The following is a 16,233-nucleotide window of genomic DNA, read 5'->3' on the forward strand; positions in this document are numbered from 1 at the left end:
TCAAGATGCCAATATCTGGACTTTTACAAAACCATAAAAATGTTAGATGGTTGACATTATGTAGAACACAGAACTAAATGACCCACAAAGCCACAAAGTCTCACTCTTTAATTCTTTTTCCTTTTTTTTTTTTTTTTTTGATACAATGTGGAAATCATCTTTGTCCATGAAGCTGACCTGGAAAAACACATGCAAGTTTAGCTAGAAGAATTTTGTATAGATAATGCTAGAGAAGAGAGGAAATTTAAAACAAAGGGGGAAATCAGGTTAAAATATATTCCAAGCCAAAAGCCATGTTCACTTTTTGTCAGTCAATAGATAAGAAATTTGGTTTGCATGCATAGACAGAAACTCAATGCCCTAAGCACTTCACTGATAAAACTGCCTAGAGTACATTTTGTTGATATACACATGTAGCTTGAAAGTTTCGTTGTCTTTAACATATTGCTGAGGGGTCCTATAATGTAAAAAAAATCCCATTAAAATCAAGCCTTTTTAAAAACACATTAGAGATAAACAAATAATTGAATCTTGCAATAAAATGATGTGATTCATCCTTAAAAATAAATCATTTATCAATTGAATAACATTTATTTAGTGAAACATAACAGGGTACACCCTTTTACAAATAGCTTTAAATGTATCTTCATATTTAAGGTAAAAGAATATCAACATACTTTGAAAATATCATGGATTTTATTTTATAAGATAAATTAAAGCTCTGTCACAGTCTAAACCAGGAAAGGGCCAGGTTTTCAGAAAATAAAAGAATCATTTGAGATGTAAATATCTGACAAATAAGGTATAGCAGAAAAGGTAATTAAAAGGGATTTGGGGAACAAATGAACAGTTTCTAGTTGTTAAGGTAATTAAGCTTTTTTCAAGATCATTAAAAAATGCTTTTCCTGCACACTATCAATTTTCTTTCAGGTTATAGAGGTCATTGTTTAGCAGAACAGGAGGGGGGGAAATTGAGAGCTAATATTCATCTACCTAGTGCAAAGGGGGCACAAAAATATTAACAATCGTACTAGATTCTTTCTTTCTGAATGTGTCTTCTTATACTGGAATTCTACTTCAAGCAGGTGAGATACAACTACACAAACATCATCCATTGAGATATTAATTATGGTGAAAATAGCAATATAAAATTTGAATATGTCCCACTATCTTCACAATACTTCATATAAGAAGTAGTATTCTTTTTATCAAACATATAATATATAAATATAATGAAGCACTGTAAACTGATATTGAAATACAGATATTCAAGTATTTTATATGTTTAATAAGGAAACAATTCCAGTTTACCTCCACCAAGTACTTGCTACTTGGGCCCGCCTTAAGCCTTTGTAGAGAACCTGTCGGATTGCTTCATAAATATTTGTTAACTTACTTTTCCTCCTGAAACCTCAGAGCTCCTACCAGTATGTAAAGACTCTACAAGGATGTCTTCTCATCTTGTAGACTTGTTTTGAATATTCAATGAGGTAGCCTAAAGGGCATTGTTGAGCTTAATGCCAGGCATCTAAGAGGATTTCCTTTTGTGAAAATATAATTTTCATACCTTCATATTTCATATTTTGTGAAAATATAATGGTAAAATCATGACTCTCAGCAAATATAAAATGAACATCTATCAGAGATTTTATTTAGCTCATTAATTAGTCAGGAAACAAGAAGGATGTTAAAACTGATTTAAATAAAATGTCTTACAGAGGTTTTTATTCTCTACTGGACAAAATTCATTTGCATTTCTATAGACAAGAAACATTTTCATTGTTATCATTTTGTTACAACACAGCTTCCATCCCTATAGAGTTGTAAAATAGCCTAGTCAATAAAAGACAATCAAAGGTGCACAAGCTTATAGAATCAGATAACCCCCAGAGAGTTCAGTAGACAATGGTCAGCACTCCACTGAAAGGACTCCCAGGAATTTCACTGGCCATTTGCAAGTCAATTTTTTTGACAATCGTTTGCCCATTTCCAAGACAACTTTTTTCTGACACTTCTTTTTCCATAAGATTCGTTGATTCTAGGACTAAGACTTCATTAATTTTTGCATCTTCAGTACTTAGTGCATGCTTAGTACTCAAAAAAATTCTGGTTTAATTGATTTTTAAAACCATTCACATTTATACAGAACTTTATCATATACAGAAAAAGTTTTCCTATGCTTTCTGTAATCCATTCAATTATCTCACACAGATCACTGAAAGAACAGTGGTAGTCACAATATTACTTTCAATTCAATTTAATAAATATTTAATGAGCATCTACCACATCTACCACTGGAAAAAAAAAGAGAGACAGCTTGCCATAGTGACTTGATTTGTATCTCTTCACTTTTTCTCCTTGATGATACGCTGGGCTTCTCCTTTATATCCTCCCTTTAACATCACTACCATGGAAACACTTCTGGAGCTATAATTCTCCTTTTTATAGGGGGTTTCTAGTCTGAGTACCAAAAAAGTATATAAGAATCATAACTACCTCCTCCTGGTTTATACTGCCATCCTCACAACAGCCTCCTCAACAAGCTTATGAGATATTGTAGATTGCTCCAAGAAATAGCACAAAGCAAAACAAGACAGAGGACTGAGTCGTGAACTCATATATAAGGGACCCCAACTGCTCTTCTGTTTAGTCTCAGGGCCATTTTTCTGGCCCACTCTGACTTTTCCTTTTCCTAATGAGTCAACACATTTGCTATCCCTTGGGGCTTTCACCCTTAAACTTTGCTTCAAAGTAGAGAAAGTGCTCTCTCTTGCTTCCTCCAAATATAAGCAGTTTAGGAAAGAAAAGAAACTTCTCCTACTAGCTGCCTAGGACAGACTCAGGTGCTTTGAATACGTGAGGCCTCAATTTGGACGCATTACTTGAAAGAAAATGTAGCTCAGAGGCTAAATAATTTATTCATAATTGCAAGAGTGGCAGAGGTAGGACTGAAGCTCAAGATTCAAGGTTTGCACAGAAAGCACAGTGTTAGCAGCTTAGATTTGGGAGTAAAAAAAGGACTTCTGTTTGTATGAAGGTCAAGCACTCTCTGTGACTTTGAGCAAGTTACCTAACTTTCCTTAACCACATGGATCTCTTTTAGAAATAGTAACAGTAGGTACCTAATAAGTTATTTTTCAGAATTAAATTAGATACTGCCTGAAATGCATGCCATTAGTAATGTTTTGATTTTTAATATTATTATCTTCAGCTATTGCAGTTTGTCAGAGCTTTTCCCGCTAATTGATACAAGGATCCTGACAGGTAATAACAAAGATAATACACATGAAGGAGTTACATAGGTTAAGACATTTTAAGGCATTATTAAATTCTATATGATTATAACTAGAAACAAATATGGGTTTCTACTTTCAAGATTTTTTTAAGCATGCAGTGGAATTCACCAATCATTCTGAGAACTCAGCTACCCACCCTGTCAGCGGACTGTTAATCTTGGGAGGAGCCCGGTTACTTTTAACCAGTTTTGAAGGCATTGTTTAATAATTCTTAACTGTATTTTTCTTTTATGTATTATAATAATGATTATTTAAACATTCACTCTTCTTATGTCTCAAAGAAAAATGAATCTAATCTTTCAACTGACCTACTAAAGTATTTTCCCCTATCACAGCTCTCCACCCCAATTCTTTTTTGATTTCCACCTTTCCATTAAGTGATACTTAACTCCATATTTTAGAAAATGCCCCTTCCTGGCCCTGGACCATTCATATGATCACTTGACTCAAGTGCATAATTTTCATTTTTAAGGAAGTGACCCCCATTTTAGTCGTCACAGCTCTAAAACAAAACAAAACAAACAGAACAAAAATCTCTTGTGTACACACTTCACTTTAGAGTTGGAAAACACTGTATATTTCAAACATTTCTTCTTTGTCTGCACTCCTACAATAATCCTCTGTGCATTACCTCAATTGCGCTGAAAGAGGGAGTGAGCTCGTCTGTGCGTGAGTGGGCTCAATCCTCGTGGTGCCCGGCATCAAAGTTGGATTTCCTAGCACTCAGCATCCCATTTCATAGAACTCAGTCAGGCCAGAAATTTAGGTAGGTTTGAGAGGTAAACTAGTGGCCCCATTAATTTGTTTCAGTTTATCGAGGATTCAAATTATGGTAGATATTCTTTTTCCACTGTGGAAAAATCCTTTTCTCCCGGCAATAATTTTTGACTGAGAGTTATGGACACTCATCTCTTTCTCGATGATGGGCAATTAGTAATTCCTTATTCAGTCCTTCATATCTGCTTGTCATAAACTCATGTAAAAAGGGAAAAATTGACCCATGTCTGGCCAAAGACAGAGACTTTGTCCATGTTATAATTTATAAATCCTCTTTGGGAAAAATTACCATTCTTTATAAAAGGCTTATTAATTTGCAATAAATTTTAATGGGAGCATGACCACTTCTGAGAACTCAGCTACCCACACCTCTAGTGGACTGTTAATCTTGGGAGGAGTCTAATTACTTTTAACCAGTCTTGAAGGCATTGCTTAATAATTATTAACCAGTTTTTTTTCTTTTTTTTACTTTTATGTAGTATAATAATGATTATCTAGCCATTCACTTGTCTTGTAGTATGTCTCAAAAAGTGAATCCAATCTTTCAACTGACCTGCTATAAGTTTTTTCCTCTGCACCAAGATTGTAATAAAATTTTGATGCATGCACAACACTAAAGTGTCTGAAAAAAGTTTTACCATGTTATTTTTTAAATTTACATTTTTTTGTTTGTTTTCCATCCCTTTCCTCACCCCACTGGCTTACAAATTCTTTGATGGCAGAGGATATAAATTTTTTTTTTACCTTTTAAATCTTGGTACCTAGCACAACATCTAGCATATAGTAAGGGGTAAACATTTTTGCTGAGTAAATGAAAATCAAACAAAAAGAATGAGAAGCAGGCAGAGAAGTAGGGCATAAAGCAATATTGAAAGAGCAAGGAAATAATGCTGGTCTCCCAATGTGTTTCTGACTAGTGGGTATGCTATTCTAATAAACAGCCAAGGGCAAAATGAAATTTCAAAGCACAAAGTACATACCGAAGAAGCATATAAAAAACACTTTGTTGAGTTACAAACATGGGAACATATTGGGGATGGCTAATAAAGCCTTGAAAATAATACAAACAATGCTCATGATTTAGACCAGAATAGGGAGACCATAAATACTCTAAGACTTCCTCAAAAACCAGAAGACAAAACTACTGCTCTAGAGCCAGAACGAATTTAGAAAAACTGACATATATATTGATATGAATACGCACCAATCTGAACATTTGATTTTAATGTAATTTTAACCACCATTGTTATTCAGTGAACCAGATTTCTCACGCTATCTAGGTATTCAAAGGAATCCTGAGCCAGATGAGTGTGAATAATGAAATGTACAACCTGAGACTTAGGTTGGAAATGTACATAGATGCAGGAGGATGTCAGTATGCTCAAGAACCGTTTTATAGCAATCTTGAATGCAGTGGTAATAGGCAAGGAGAGTAAGGGAAATACTTTAAGATAACACCAGAACGTGCCGTCCTGCGGTCTGCCTTTACCAAGGCATGTGGCAGCAACAGAGACACTAGTCAGGCTGGCAACTTGCAACCAGAAGAAAGAGTTTTTGTTTTTTTTTTTTTAAATAGGTTTTACTATGAGGAGATATGGTTGGTATTAACTATACGTCATTTAGATAGAAGCCAGAAGACACAGAAGATGTTCAAGTTTTCTTTATGCTCAGTGCGGAACAGCAAACACATATGCTATTTTTTAAAATTTTAGCACCAAACCAAGCCAAACCACATCAAAACAAAACAAAATCATGATGGGCCATTTGAAATAACTGTAGATAATTCCATATATAGTACTTACTTTATGCTTGGCACTGTTATAAATGTTTTATAATTCATTTAGTTCTCAAAACAAATCTATGTGGTAGGCTCTGTCATCATCACTATTTTATAGATGAGGTAGCTGAGGGGTTATATAATATTAGAAGTTGTATAATATTCCTAAAGTCACACAGTTAGCAAAGTAAGCAGCCAGGCAACCTAGGCTATAAATTATGTGCTCTTAAAATATATATTCTTGCCCCTCTATTTCACTTAATGATCTTCTTCCATGGAATCTTTATTTTATTATTCTATGTAACTTTACAATATTTCTCTGAGTTTTATAAAAAGAGACTTCTCAGAAAACATGGTCAACTTGTTAAGATCTGGGAATGTGCTCTGCGATTTAGGCTAAGAACAGTAACTGTTAGAAGTCTTTGTTCTCATCTGTTTAATGATAATAACAATATTTTCTTCTTTGTTGGGTTACTATAACAAAATTAAAATGCAAATTGTGTAATATTGTCCTTGACACATGGTATATCTATGGTCATGTTTACATTTACATTTAGATGTAGATTTAATCTTAGATATACATGTAGATTGATAGATAGAGATGCCTGTTATTATTGAAGTGTTATAATTATTACAGTAAGAATGAGGAAAGTGAGGGTCAATCGTTAAGTTACCTTTGTTAGTTACAAACCTCTTTGACACCAAAATAGAAAAAACAAATTTTTTATAAATATTCTTAACCCTAATACACTAGAGTTATAATTAAGAAGGCTCAAAAGGCACTGTATTTGAATGAATAAGAGTGCAATACTTAGATAGATAAGAAACAAATCTATCTTCATTCTTTATTATATATCTTTTAAACCTTCAGAAGTCTCTTTCTTTACTCATCAACTCTTACATCCTAAATCTACTTTAATACGTTGCCAAATTTTTGTTATATGTCTCATCTATCTACATGTTCTGCCTCTTTGTACTTTTTCTCTATCTCCTTCTTTCGTTGTGTGCATCTCTTTATCAGGTTCATCTACCTAACTATTCTCTCCCAAAGCACACACCAATATTTTTTGTTCTATTCTACAATATTCTCTATAATAAATTTGACAACTCCTACAGAAGATCAAGCACTTCTCCAGACACATTTATTTGCATTGTCTTGTGTGAAAGTGTTTTGCATTTCCTTATTATTCAAATTTCCCGAGTTTAGGGCAATCTGAGACAATATCCATTGTTCATGTTTGTTCAGCTGCTATTTTTCAACAAGTTAAAATATTCATAACCAAGAAATGTAACTGTGGTCTCTGGTGGACTCTAGTATTCTTGGTGGATCTTTTCTCTTATTCATGCTCATCCACTTACACAATTGAAATCAAATGTCCTCTTGCTCAATCTCTGTAAGTATGCATTGGCCAAGATTCTCTCAAAACTTATTTAATCTCAGTATGTACAAAATTGTTTTATATGTCTGAAACACACATTGTACCAAATCTTAACTATTAATATGTTGCAGCATATTAAAAATTAATTTTTAAGTTAAAAACAAAAACCTAGAGCAACAGCAAAACTAAGATTTGGTGCTCCCAGGCTAGAGTCTAATTCAGCTGCAGCAGCAAGATTGGATGAATGTTTTCTAAAAACATGAACTCCCACAAAGTACAAAAAAGCTTCTGTAAGTGTGGGTGAGCTCTGTTCATTGACTAAAAAATTCTTTGCATTTCAAGGAGCAGTGAGTCACAGTCCTGAATCATGAATACAGAAATTTCCCAAGTTGCTTGTGATAAACTCATTTCTGGTGTCATACCCACTACTTGACACCAAATAAAACTTTTCTTTCATATCAGAGTTAAACTGTAAATAATATCTTTCTTAGTCTTCTGCATAACAGGCTAGGAAGTCTAGCTGAGTCTGTGAGATGTCTTATAATCTCTGTGTTCGGCTATTGTCGCAAGCTACTGTGCTCTAGGGGTTCATGCTGTCAGCAAAGAAAAAAAAAAAAACTACATTTGAATTACATTATTGGATTTGAACAAGGGACTATATTTTGTCTGCCCAGAAACTGACACATATTGAAAAGGTACAATTTACATATATAGAAGCTCTAGCAAACTATACATTTTTACCATGGCTGTCAGTATAAGTCTATATATCTGAAAGTAATGTCTACACAAAACAATAGGTCAAAATATGTAGTTTCAGGCAGAGACGTGTAAGTTTCCAGAAGTGTTGACTGCTAAGTTGTTATTTGTTAATGGCATCTTTACCCTATTACTTTAAATATTTCACATATTAAACAAACAATTCTTTATCTTCAACCTATAGTTTCCATTATACATACTAAGGAGAAAATTTTTGATATTCCTATTAGGCATATACTATGAAAACATATTTCTGGTCATTTCTAATCTTTCACTTCTAATACAATATCCAATGTTTCATAATTCTAATTTCTAGAAAATGTTGGATTTGGTAGAACCTATGCAAGTGTATAATAGGCATGCAGTTAGTAGCAATGTTTTTTAAGAACCTAGGAATTTGAAATTTTAAAAAAAATTGATTTTAAGTCCTGGTTTAAACATTTATGAACTACAGGATCTTGAAAACAATAGGTTCTCAGAGTCTAAATTTTCTCATCTTTTGTATGGAGAAAATGAAACACTATATGAGAAAGAATTTTAGAAACTATGATACAAGTGTTTGTAATTGTTATCACTACATCTTCTGGAAAAATACTTAGAAAGTTTGATTTCTAGTTCTGACTTTACATATATAAGAAAAAGACAGATGGAATTATCCATTTGACCCTCATATATTGAGTGTTTCTGTCATATTAAGCACTTTCATTTTGTGTGTTTTTAAAGACTTTTAGAAGATAACATAAGAGCAAATGTGTTAAACCCTGAAGATTCTGTTATTCAAAGTGTCAGCCGGTTCATAGTCACACTAACAACCCAATAACAAGGCTAAGGAAGTGTTTTATTCTTCATGTAAGTATTTGACTTCATTTCAACTTGACCCAATTCACTTGACTCTATTTAAACTGCAGGTGGCTAGTTAGTTGTGTAATTACAGTTCCATGGTTTCAGTTTAATACTTTGGACTCAATTTAGTTGTACAAAGAGAATGCAAGATCACCATGTAGATTAGTTCTTTAAAGACTTTTGATCCTTTTGTATTTTAATAAATTTTCCAAATGCTATTATTCCTTCTCTTAAAGACTTGATTCCTGAAAGCTTTTGCTCTTTACAAGCTTAATATCTGTTGAAGAAAGCTGCAGAAAAATGTTCAATAATGGAAATGCTAAGCCTTCATTTTCATAATCAACATAAGCTTTGAATCTTTATCAAACCTTTATCAACTGTTCATTACATTCTATCCTTTAAGCTCATGCTGACTTCACTATTGAACTCTTCGTTATAAAGTTTATATTAATACTTCTTTGTTTTGCTTTAGCAAACATTTTGTATGCATGTGTGTTTTGACTTTTAGAGGAAATATTATTTTTATTTTTTACTATTCTATGGATTTTACTGGTGCTCCATGTTAATAATAGTTTTCAATTCAGCAATATTCACACATAACAAGCAAAAATTCATATTCCAGGTAGGTTATGATTTGCCTATCATTAAATTTACCTCAAAAAGCACTTAGCACTGGTTGTTTTCCAAATGACTTTTAAGTATGTATCTTCCTTTATCTCCACGTTAGTTTATATAAATGAAAGTTTCCTTCTTGAGATTTAGTATTTTTTAATACTTCAGAAGTTATTAGTAGCAAAAATAGTAAAAGTTCTTTGAATTAAAATATCTTTGTGTTTTATACATTTCTTCATCCACCTAATTGTTCAACATTCATTTATTTGGGAGTCTACTCTGCACTAGGAACCACATTGGGTACTACACATGAAAAAGACGGAGCTGAGCAAGACATACCCCTTACCTTGCCCTTAGAGGACTCGTGGTTTGGTGAGTAAGATAAATTGTTAAATATGCCAAAGGGTCTTAAAGAATATGACATGTAAGAACTAACGAGTCTGTGACTTTCCCTGGCTCAAAGATTAGGGGGAAATTTCATAGGGAGTGATATTTGAGCTGAATTATGAATGCATAAGACCACCAGACCAAAAATATTTTTTAAAATGTTAAAAAAAAGGAAATAAATAAAAGGAGAAAAGGTCATTCCAGGCCAGAATATGTTGCTGCCCTTTGAATAGTACTGGCCTTGGCTTTTCCCCCGCGTAAATGAGCTCGCATGTTCCCCTGTTTTGTTATGTGTAAGTCTCTGGAAATCGTATTTGCAGAGCTGGTGTCTCACAGGAGCTTGAGCCCAAGGCAAAAGCATGGCTTTGCATTCAGCCTTTTCCAGCTTCATAGATGCATAGTTTGAAGAATTATTTTATCTGTTTAAGGTGGTTGAGAAACTCAGAAAAAGAGGAGTGATCATTAATAGTTTTAAATTTAGTATTTGTAGAGTTATGTTATGAATTCACCCTATATGCAATGCCATAAGGTATTGTCAATCAAAATAATTTGCTTTTATCTTTTGTCTGTGTGGTATAGTATTTTAAACAGTAGTGTTACACACTATTTCTTTTTTGTGTTTGTGGGATACCATAACTCAATCTAGTGTCCATATGATGAACTGTCATTACCTAATATTTAATGTTTGTAGTAATTACACAGTTTTAGCTTTGCATCTCTGCACCTGCAAAACTTACTCTTAAACTGATGTTAAGGTGCTAAGAATATACCTTGAACTTTGATAACCTTGCTACAGGTTTTCTACCAGTTGCATACTCTCAGCAATTCTTTTTTCCAATGTGAGCTTTACTTCCAGTTTTTCGGAAGTGTCAGGAAATCTTGTTTGAGTAAGTAAAACATAATTTTAATGGAGTTGCCTTTTGGTCATGGTTTGTGTTCTATGTTTCCGTATCTGTGCCAATAATAAGGGCATTTCCAACTATGAACACTGTCCTTGCTTGGCTCATTGTGACGAGTGCTCAGAAATATCTGTCAGGGTTGTATTTCAATGATATCCTGACTGCTAACCTGAGCAGACTATGCTAGAATATGCAAAGTCCCAAGGACACTTGCCTTACATACTTGTTTATAGGTACATCTTGCTCATCTGCACATCCTATCATTCCATGGTCAATTCTTTCTTTTTTTTCTCTCCAACTTTTCTAACATTTTGATGTATTATTTCTAATGATATGAATAAATATAGATCTGCAGTGATGAAGCAGCTTATGTATAGGACTGCCCAAGTAGGGTTTCCCCAGAGCACATCGTTTTCCCTCCTTTTAACAAAATCAATAGCCCATCTGAAAGTATAGCCCTTTATCTCCCCAAAAGAAATAGCAATTTTTAGGCATCCCATTTACAGAGGAGTATGCTGTAGTTTGATATCATGGCTTCTTTCAGAATATGTCCTAATACGCAGCACCCCATCCTTGAGACCACCAGAAAATGATGAGAGCAACAGGCAGTTGACCTCCTTTGTTTCCTGATCTTCTCTGTCTCTCTATGGAATGTTCTAAAATTAATTATTCATTGATGAATATAAAGGTACAAAATTAATATTTAAATTATACCTAAAGAAGACAATTCTCATTTATTAGTTCACTCCTATGTGTTAGGTACTTTTATGATTATATTGTAACAGCAGAATCCTATAAAAATAAGTCTCACTCTCCTTTTTATACTTGTGGAAGAACCAATGCTAATTCAGGTTCAGCTACTTGCCCATGTTCTTACTGTGGCAGAACCAGAATTCCAACAGTCTGTGCTCTCTCCAGAAAAGCATCACTCTCTCAACTGAGAAATCCTATAACTAGACTATTATAATAATGGATTAGAAAATGATTCTGTGTTCAAAATCAATGGGGAAACTGTGTGTGGTGAAGAATGTCAGGCAAAAAAAAAAGATACTAGATGAAGAAAAATTTCAATAAAACTGCTTGTTCAAGGACATTTTCCCACTGAAATGTAATATATTTCTCTGATGTCAAAATTCTTAGAAGAGCAAGACATTTATTTTAATTTAGCCAAAATGTAATGAGCAACTGTGATGTGCCTCTAACATTGTGATAGATGATGAGACCCATTGAATCCAAAGTGGAACCATGGTAAGCTGTGGAGGCTTTGCCTTCAGACCTAAGCCGCTGGGAAAAGGAAATTGCACCTCAGGTCTCTGAGGCAGAGAAATAAAGCCACAGCATCATTGAATTCTATAAATAAAGGCCATAAAATCCTTACTTCTCTCAGGCTTTTTTAAAAAACATCCATAGACATGATCCTTGCATCTTTATGACTGTAACAAGGGCCACCCAAATATGGTTCTACCCACTAAAACTTCTTAATTTTTAGTTCTATTTGCTGAAAGGAAAGGTTCATGGGATCACATAATTTTGTTATTAATAAGAATTGCCAGTAACTTTTCTAAATCTTCCTTTTTGGCAAAATAGATAAATTGTTTGATGTGGCATGTTCTCAGTCTGTGTCCCATACTCAAGGACATTATCTTTGTCATTCAGACTAGTATATATTTTTATTCATTTATCCCCCAATAAACAAGAGTTGAACAAGTATATTCTACACTATAGAATTAAATATCTTGACTCCTCTGCTTCATACTTTACATTCAAATTATGAGTAAATTCTTTTGATGCTACTTTCAAAATCTACACAGAAACTAATCATTACTTCCACCTATACCACCCTGGAATAAGTTGTCACCATATATTTCCTGAACAATTTCTAGTAAACTTTCCAATCAACTTACCCGCATTTACTTTTGTCTCCCTTAACAGTCTATTCTCAACCAAATAGTCTGCAATCTTCAGATCACTTCTGATCCACCTTCATCGACTTCCTGCTTTACTTAGAGTTAAATCCTAGCTCCTTCCCAAAGCCTACAGTTCGTGTAGCATCTGTTCTCCTATGTTTTGGACCCCTTCTTCAACCACTCTTTTCTTCTCTCATTCTACTCTTGTCACAATGATCTCCTTAACTGTTTCTCTAACATAGTTAGCATATTCCCACCTCAGAGTCTGGTCACTTTCCCTTTCCTCTACTGCAACACTCTTCTCCCAAGTATTCAGATGGCTTATTCCACCAATTTATTTATTTATACCTGTGGTCAAATGCCTTATCTGAGAGTCTTCCATGACAGTAACACATAAAATGCCAACTCTTATTCTCCCTTTAATTCCCTGACACCTTCTTTTTTCTTCTTCATAACACTTAACCCCACCTGTAATATTATGTAGTTATTATTATTTACTTATTTGTTGTCCATCATTCTCCATTAGAATAGAAGATTATTGAGGACAGATATATCTATTTTCTTCACCGCTGTTTTTTTTCACATTTACAGAAACTAAAATAGTACGTGACATATATTAATGAAATATTTAACATTAAAATAGGGTTAAGGGATGCACTATATAGATTTCAAAATATGAACACTGATGTGCATTTTTAATGTAAATAAGGATATTTATCTAAAAGTGTTATACCTTTCCAAATAAGGGGCAGTTTCCAAATAAAAGTCAAAAGTCTGATGCAAAAATCATCTTTCAAGCTCAGAAGTTTCTTTCAATAAGTTTTCATCACTTCTCTATACGATTGCATTTTGCATTTCAATCTATTTAGGATGAGAATCCTTTATTTGTTGGGACATGCTGTTTAATAATTAAAAAGTATTAATATTACAGGTTTGGTTAATACAAATAATAATTGTTTTTATTATCTAAATAAACTTTCTTTACAAAATATCCAACTTTTTAGAAACTTTTAAAGGAAGACATGGTTAGCTCTCTGGTTAGCTCTCTGTATGCACATTCTTGTAGATGTTTGTTTACTCAACCATTCTACATGAATAAAGATTAACACATAAAATAAAAAGCCCACTTTACTACCTATGACTCAGGATATCTAAGTTATTGCCCTCCCAACTCAATTTTGATAAGATTCAAATTTGGGTTAATTTTTATTTTTTAGAAATTCTCCAGAAGTTTGGAAATAAATAGAATATAGCCTTCTCTCAAGTTTCTAGAATATTAACAAAAACATTTTGTTGCCCATAAAGCTGTAGGTATATTTTGAACTGATTTTATATCAATCTTTTATTTTGAATGTTCATAGCTTTGACTTTGGCACAGGCTACAAGAAAAATACACTTTATAAGTCTCCTGCTCCCAAGTCTCTAAATTGCACATTCTGAAAAACTGGCTATTTCTGCACAGAACATAGAGATTGAATGCAAGGCTATAATTCACTTTCAGGTTTTCTGCTGATGACATAAACCACCGGAGCTTGTTGGTTTATGAACAGCAACAGGACACAGAGATTGAATTATGGCATGTGTCAGTGATGAGAGATAAAGAATTGGCATCCGCAACCCAGAGATAATAGTTCCATTCCATTTAAATTTGAGACATAGAAAAACAAAGAGTTTTAAACATTTAAGGAAGAGTTCATCTCTGAAAATTTTTATAGTTTATAAAAAGATAACTAGCAAGAACATTTTGAGAAAATATCACGTCTATGCTCAAGAGAACATAAAATATAGAGATGATGCAAGAAGGGCCACAGGAAGATCTGGCATTCTATCTAACTGAGATGTTTCTGAATTTGCTGAGAAAATTATGATTTTCTTCCTTCTGGAAGTAGCACCTTACGAAGCATTGTATTAGCTCATTTATCTCCGTAGCTTCTGAAAGTGCTATACTTATTAACCAGTGTAAGAAGATTTTTCTTTTTTATTCCTTCATGCCTTTTGAGAGGAAGAGGAGAAGAGAATTAGAATAATTAAAAGATAGAACATGGTATTTTACAAGGTAGCCATTAAAGTCCATTCTTAGAGCATTCCTTATTTTTCAAGTTCCCACAATGGTGCAGGCACCAAGTTTAACAGTCCGCTGAGCCACTAAGCTATGCAGAAAAAGACACTGAGCTGTAAGTAAAGAGAGTGTCCCAGTTGGATTCCTCTAGAAGCAATCCCTGAGGCAAACGTTGTAGGGTGGGTATTTTATTGGGGAGTTACTGGGAACATGGGCAGGTGAGAAAAGAAGTGTTACAAGAAAGGAAGGCAGCTACTAAGTGGCAGATTATTAAACCTCAGTGGTTATGGGAGCTTAATCCCATAGGGAAACTCTGGACAATGGTGTAAAGCATTATTGCATGGAAGGTGTGTACTAACCCAGGCCCCTCACCCCTTCCATGCAATAATGCTTTACAGCATTGTCCAGAGTTTCCCTATGGGATTAAGCTCCCATAACCACTGAGGTTTAATAATCTGCCACTTAGTAGCTGCCTTCCTTTCTTGTAACACTTCTTTTCTCACCTGCCCATGTTCCCAGTAACTCCCCAATAAAATACCCACCCTACAACGTTTGCCTCAGGGATTGCTTCTAGAGGAATCCAACTGGGACACTCTCTTTACTTACAGCTCAGTGTCTTTTTCTTACAATCATTGGCTGAATATTTCTTAGGGTGGAGGCAGGCTGTGTTAATGTAGAAAAAACCTGCACCCCTAGATGAAAGATACTGGCAATTAGAAGTCAAGATCACAGGGCTACAGACAGTCACTGTTAGTGTGTGCTATGGAAAGAATGGTTGGGGACATTGCCACTGAGACTGGGAGCCAGGAGGTCTTGATTTCTAGTCTCAGCTTTTCCACTCTCCAGTAATGCAATTGTGAGCAAGCCCCAATTTCTCTGCATTTCTGCAAAAGAAATCGTTGAGGTAGATAATTGTTAAGGACTTACCTTTTGTTATATTTTACAGACTTGGAATTTTTCCATGTTATCAAATTATTAAATTCCTTAGGACCAAGCATATATGCTTAAGAATATAAAGCCTGGCTTTGCGTCTACCACATGACACTGTTGAGGCTCAGAACACAGTATCCCAAGGTATGGCACTTTGACATGCTGAGTACTTTAAACTGAAGGACATTGGAATGACCTTGGAAACAAGGTCTCTCTGACCTTCTCCTGCACTTCTGTCTCTTGTTCCTCTTGTTCCCCTGAATAGAGTCATAGAAACCAGAATTCCTCTTCCCCAAACTGGGTCATAGAAATAAAATTCCTCTCAGGCAAAGCAAGCCATAAAACCTATAAAGGTCACCCTCTTCCTTTTCCGTTCTCCTTTGAAAACCTTCATTCCAGAGGAGCCCTGCCCTGTAACGGAGGGAAGGAATGCTGCCCAGAAAGGCCAAGAAGAATTTGAATAGAAAGGCCTTGTTAAGTTCCTACCCTCAATTACCATTAGATCATACCCTTTTGTCAAATCACATTTCTACAGGACTGTCTGCTCCTCACCCAACCTAAGCAAAAAAAATGATTCCCTGGGTCTTGGGTCTTCATTTTTGAAGGCTCCC

Source organism: Lemur catta, chromosome 3, assembly GCF_020740605.2.
Source record: "Lemur catta isolate mLemCat1 chromosome 3, mLemCat1.pri, whole genome shotgun sequence".
In the NCBI taxonomy this organism is placed as follows: domain Eukaryota; kingdom Metazoa; phylum Chordata; class Mammalia; order Primates; family Lemuridae; genus Lemur; species Lemur catta.